Source organism: Camelina sativa, chromosome 1, assembly GCF_000633955.1.
Source record: "Camelina sativa cultivar DH55 chromosome 1, Cs, whole genome shotgun sequence".
In the NCBI taxonomy this organism is placed as follows: Eukaryota; Viridiplantae; Streptophyta; class Magnoliopsida; order Brassicales; family Brassicaceae; genus Camelina; species Camelina sativa.
Window position 1 is genome coordinate 9,728,563 of NC_025685.1, and position 6,376 is coordinate 9,734,938.

The following is a 6,376-nucleotide window of genomic DNA, read 5'->3' on the forward strand; positions in this document are numbered from 1 at the left end:
TCAAAAGAAAGAAAGAAGGAAAGAAGAAGAAAAAAGTTAAATGTTGTATAATGATCAAATAAGCTATTTTTTTGGCAGAATCTGAATCAAAAACAAGCAAAACACATATATAGACTAGACACTGATAAAGAAAGAGATGCAGGAAAATAGGATTGAGAATGAATGAGAAAGAAGGTGTTGACTTGTTCGATGTGGTCTGACTTGCCTGAGATGTTGGTTTGATGTGGTCTGAATTGCCTGCCTTTTTCGAAACATCAATGGAGGCTTGGCGTCGACGATTGAGCTACTTCTCTCTACTAATAGCCTTCAATAGTTCCTCGCAACACCATGATCACTAGTCATGTCAGAATTGGAACTAGTAGGAAGCTGATTACTGAAAAAGAAAGACAACCAATATTGTAAAAGTATTAAACAACAAGCTAAGAAGATGAGGATAGATAAAGATCAACTAGGCTCAAAGTGCGTAAGAGAGAGCATTTATGTGATGAAGACGGCTAAGCATTTCAACTTCAGCCAAGAACTCTTGGCTACCTTGATGGTCATCTCGCTTCAATACTTTAACTGCTACTTTAGTTCCATCATCGAAAGTTATTAGTAGCTTTCACTATTTCTCTTGCTGTGAACGTTTTTGCAGAGAGAGAGTAAACAGAGCAATTGCCACCGGATTTTTCTTCTTGATTATGCAGAGACAAAACAGTTAGCCACCAGCAATAAACCAGAGCTTATCTCTCCCAATGAATCAACGCATCAACAAAAACAATCACCTTGCAGAGATTATCATCGCTTCCAGATAAAATCACATTTCGTTGATCAGGGGATAGAGAAGTATCAATAACAGTCAAACGCAATCCCCGTCATGCAGTAAGTAAACCGTTGCCACTCTCTTTGGATAGAACTTGGATTGGCTTCACCATTGCCACTCTTAAAAGGAGCCTCACTCACATTAGCTAAAACACAGAAGAAGATATCAATGTTAGCTAAGTTCTTAAAAGGAGCCTTACTCACCTGTTATCTGCTTTACTTCTTTATCAAAAAACGACTGAATGTATATGAGGTCGCTTCCATGGCCAAGATGGTTCTCCTAATGGGAGCGTCACTAGATGAAGTAGGAGACTTGACCGCCACAATGGATGTCAAACTCATCCTCCACTACACATCAAACCAAACACAACATCATGTGTTAAAGCTCATATATAATTTTGCACTGATGAATCTTATATTGAGATAATCTCGAAGTGTATAAATTCAAAGGAACATCATAATAGGAACATCAGAATCTGACACAACATAATAGACGTGCATAGTTCAACAAGTATATAGGAACATCAATCAGCATGATCATTTTAAACACTACTGGTAGGAGTTGAATTCTCCCAAAACCATTCGTAAGTTATAATTATCAGTAACTAATAACACTTAAAATCCTATTCACTCGTTCATAGACAGAATCAGAACCTTGATTGAACCAAAACAAGAGAGGAAAATAAAGATTCCTCTAAATCGAACTAGGATATCAGAGATAAGAAACGAACCTTGTGTGCCCAATTCGCTAGCCGATGGACCTCGCCGTCCGCTTAGGCCAGTTGGCCGTGAAGACCAAATCATCAAATGTTAGGGTTTAGCGATTGGAAGCCGATCCGACAACAGCGGTATCAAACATCAAGAACCCTAACATTTAAGCTGGCCAAATTGAGTTTAAGAAATCGATTGATTTTTCCGGATTAGAGGTGAATCGTGAAACCATCGCCGTTATCATCGAGAGAGAAGGGAGAGAGAAGGAAGGAAGAAGGAAGGAAGAAAACGGTAAAAAAAAAAAAAAAAGTTTTTTGTATTTACCTGACAACCAATCAAAATCTAACACGTACCGTTAAGGAACGGTTGCTCCAGCTCCCTCCGGAAGAAGCGATTCTCGAATTATTGAGCTATATTGTGGGTTTTTTTAATTTTTTTTTTACCATAAATAGAATAGTAACCCATAGAGCACTCCCCACTCGAGATGCTCTAAGTTGATCAAAGATAAACCTAAATTTGCTTATATAATAGGTTTCACTCAACTTCAAGTAAGATCAAACTGAAAAGATGTTCAATTTTAGTTGTTGTTGAAAAAGACGCTCAGTTTTTGCTTTTGCTTTAATCCACCATAGTAAAAGGCTAAAAGCGATGTATGGTGATGAACCTGAACATGAGATTTCATGAAAAAAAAAAAAAAAAAAAAACTCTTGTCTTTTGACCAAATTCTTTGTTTCTCCAGGGATCTCTGCTTTTTTATGACCAATCAAAGCTTGGAACTTAATGAGTTTCACTAATATGACAATGTGTGTCAACAATCTAGAGTCAAGGGTTAATTCCATTTTGCCGTACTTTAAATTAGAACCGACAATACTTTGCTTTACGGGGTTGAAATGAAAATAGGGTTTAAACAATTTTTTGTATAGTAGCATCGAAACTTATGTTACGAGATTTTAATCTTCTAAGAACTGTACTGCGAGCATATTGAACCAAATGTGGTTAATTGAATACACTCTAAACTAGATAATCTAACTCACATCATACTGAAAAACAATTAAACAAAAAAATTACTTAACCCTTTTGGTTCTAGAGTATTTTTAGGGTCCTTCACAAATTCCCTACACATCTTGCTCTCTAGTTTTCATAATTGTGTTTTAAATGTTTGTATATACTGTATACTCGTGTATTTCATATCAAGTTTAATAAAGTAAGTTTTAATCATCTCACTTGTCTATATTTTGAGTTATTCGAGTATATTTAAAGTCTTTCAACTATAATTATACAACAAGGTTATATAACTATATTTTATCCGTATATTTTATCCATTAGAAATTTACTTAACAAGTCAAATCCATTAAGGTATGTTTTAGAAGGTTGAATTATTAACTTTTGGTAAAAAAAAACTGATTACAGTTGTGATCTTGTGAAGTCGAACACCAAACAACAATTGTATCAAAGCGACGGGGACAATCGTAAACAAAATACAGACAAAATACTAAACTTAAACTTATTTATTACAATGTGTGCTAAGAAGTTTTAAAGTGGGTTAAAAACATTTTTTTTCGGCCTAAACAAGATTAGCATTTAACATAGAGTGAGATCATCAATGGGCCGAATCAAATAAAGGATGAGGTTATAGATGGGCTCAACAGAAAAGGTTTAAGCAAAAGTGAATGCTCAATTCATTAAATCACATGCGTACCAGTTAGATTTAGCGCTTGGAACAACGGTCCCAACATGGCGTGTGAAGTAGTGCCTGATCCCATTCTAGTTTTTCCTAGAAAGTAAATTATAAAATTAAACACTCCTTGTAAATGTGCTCTATTTTATTCAAATCATATTATCATACTAGTAAATAAATTGCTTCAAGAGGGGGGAAAATTGGTTAAACTTATCAGTAAATACTTTTTTTTCCGATGTAGCATTATTATTAATTGGTAATTCATGTGTTTGATTATTTTATTTCTCGCGCCAATAAGTTTCTTTAACAAATGCAGTTCTATTAATCAATACAAGCCATGTATTTTAATGATTTTTCTAATAACGAACTCTTAAGATAAAGAGAGATAGTAATAGTAAGCAATCCCTAGTTTTATCGGATTTTATCTAGAGAATGAATTCTTCAAGTCGTCTTTTTATATTATCGGACTATTGGTGTATATGAAGGTAGCGTAGACTCTGCGTACCTATTGATAAATAAATAGATGTGCTTTCTACGTCGATTCTAGCTATAGAAAATAACGTATTATTTAAGACAACAAAATCTTAATAATTTTTATATAGTACTAGATGTGATTCTTTAATTACCCCAAAAAAGAAATATCTTTCATGTGATTCCTTGGTTATCTACATTCACTGATATCTATACCCTTCCTTGTCTTACTTGATTTCCATAAAATAATACAACTATGGTAATTAATTAGTGGCTACAGAAATGAAATAACATTGTTGTGTGTTTTATTCAAAGTCACGAACTACTTTATAAGCTTCAAAATAAAGATTATAATACACCTAGTCCATATTTTTTTTAGTAATTGGGTCTATAGATAGGATTTTTGCCGATCCAAGTTTTGTAATATAAGATCGAATGTAGATGACCGCTCCGTTTAAAAATTAATAGTATTATTACTTCAGTGTGTATATGACACTATTATTATATCATCGCCCTCCACCGATCTTATGCATAAAACTGTTGTTAACAAATGATACGTTGATGCAGTTATTTTAACCAATTTTTTTTTTAAAAGCACCAACCTTAGTGGTATTGGTAGTACACTAGTACTAAGTCTGGATCGAAGTAAGTTTTGTTTTGTGAAACTGTCACATGTAGTCATGTACTACTATATCGGTAATTAATCCCATTTCCCGAAAGACCATGAACCAAAAATAAATAAGTTCTACGCGTATATATATACATATATTGTTTACACTATTACACTTTACAATATTACATGAATCTGTTTCCTGTGAGTAAGAAAGTTGTCTTATATCAAACCATAAATGAACCAAGACCAATCAATTAATAAATAAAACGACCACCTATATATATTATGGTCGTTTTATTAACTATATTGAAGCCACTTAACAACAAACACAAACGCCGCGCCCATGCCTCTCTTTATACATACTATATTGAACGTAGTCATTAACCATATCGGCGTCTCTATATACATACTACATTGAACGTGGTCAAAAACCTATAGGGTCCTTTCTTGGGATCATTCAATATATTAGTATACACTTATGTTTACATCAGTGAGTTACGACAACTAATTAAAGCTCCCCTGATAATACTATGCGGTCTCGTGTTTTTACAAAGACACAACCAATGTAGAACCCTACCTTTTAAAAAGAAAAAGAAAGTTTATACTATGTCTTTCTATATATAAGTATAATCTTTCTATATATAAATTAGTTATATGCCTTTGTTTTTTCTTTTTGGAAACTAGCTTTTATATTTATATCTTTCGATCTCGTGCTACTTAGTTCAAACCCCTCATTGTAAGCTAAGCACATCAAATCCCCAACAAGGATAAAATTTAATCGCACTATATAGTATTTACAAATTAAAAGAATACATAAATGGTGAAGAGGAGACTCATCTCGAGGCGACACGAGCACTTTTCCGGCTATTCCTCCCACCACACACCACACCACACCACATATACCACCATGGAAACTCTACAAAGCCTCTCTCTGGATTCCCGTGATTGTGACTTCTTTCTCTCTCTCATTCTTTGATTTTTTCACCTCCAAGAATTTGCCACCGGTTTTCGTGTTTTTAACGTCTATGCCCTACACCCACAATTTATATTTCATGTCTAATTATGTAAAACTTAATTTCAGTCCCCATACCTTCTTCACTACGCTCTAACTAATTAAATCGCAAGCTTCAAATGGTTCTTGACGAAGTTTATACGCTTATGCCACTACAAAAAAACAGGTATGTTATATCATTTATTTTGTATTTTTGCATTACTTACATGCGGTTATATAATATAAGTAGTATTGTTTGATTAAGTAGGGTTTAGTTAAGACTTAAGAGTTAAAGAACAATTTTGCTTGTTGTGGGTTAGTAGACTAAAAAATAAAACCACATCACCACCACCAAATATGTGAGATGGGGAATTTCGAGCGGCTCTCTTTTCCATTTAATCAACTATTGGTTTTGTATTTATTACGTAAACATTTGCATTTAGGATTTCGCATAAGCTTCTTAATGGTGGCTAAATGTTTTGCACAATATTTCATGCATAAAATTCAGCAAGGACATAAGGTATAATCGCCATTAATATGTTTAGAAACACTAAGTAGTGGAATATCTAGGTTTAATATACGACTATTAATCAATTATTACCCTATTTTATTGAGAAACTTCAAAGAAGAAAAAAACCATCTCCTACAAACCATGCATAACGGAAGTGAATTTATTTAAAAATTCAATAATTTGGTTATATTCGACAAAAAATAAAGTATTAATTAATTTTTAAAGTATTAATATTCGACACATTTTTCTCAAGGAAGAAGAATTTTTTTTTTGGTTTTACAGAATTAAATACCTATATTAGAAAAACTCTATCTCTAATTAGAAGAAATATGTTTGTTAGTTGTGTCCACTCTAATTAGAATTAATGTATTAATTTTCACCGATAAAGAGATACGTAACCAGGAGGAGGGATTTACATAACCGCGACACTGGTAGTGAAATATGAGTAGAGGACGGCAGCAAAAAGTTGAATCATTTGGGGGGAAAAAAAAAAGAAAAGAGAGAGAGAGGAGTATGAACCGAGGGATAGCCGGTGACTATATTATCAGTCTGCAAACTGCACATTCTCCTCACCTTTCCCAACAAAGAGACTCATGCACA

General features: G+C 33.5%; 1 long non-coding RNA gene across 3 annotated transcripts; it reads right to left on the reverse strand.

Annotated features, from left to right (window-relative positions):
- LOC104785833 lies at positions 33-1,807 on the reverse strand. 3 transcript variants are annotated; one of them, XR_002032567.1, is made up of 4 exons: positions 1,533-1,807; positions 765-1,149; positions 532-673; positions 33-373 (listed from the first exon to the last, which is right to left on the reverse strand). It is a non-coding gene; the product is annotated as an uncharacterized LOC104785833 (long non-coding RNA). The 3 variants fall into 3 exon arrangements; XR_767419.2 differs by having other exon boundaries at positions 532-921; positions 1,006-1,149; positions 1,533-1,805; XR_767418.2 differs by having other exon boundaries at positions 532-1,149; positions 1,533-1,806.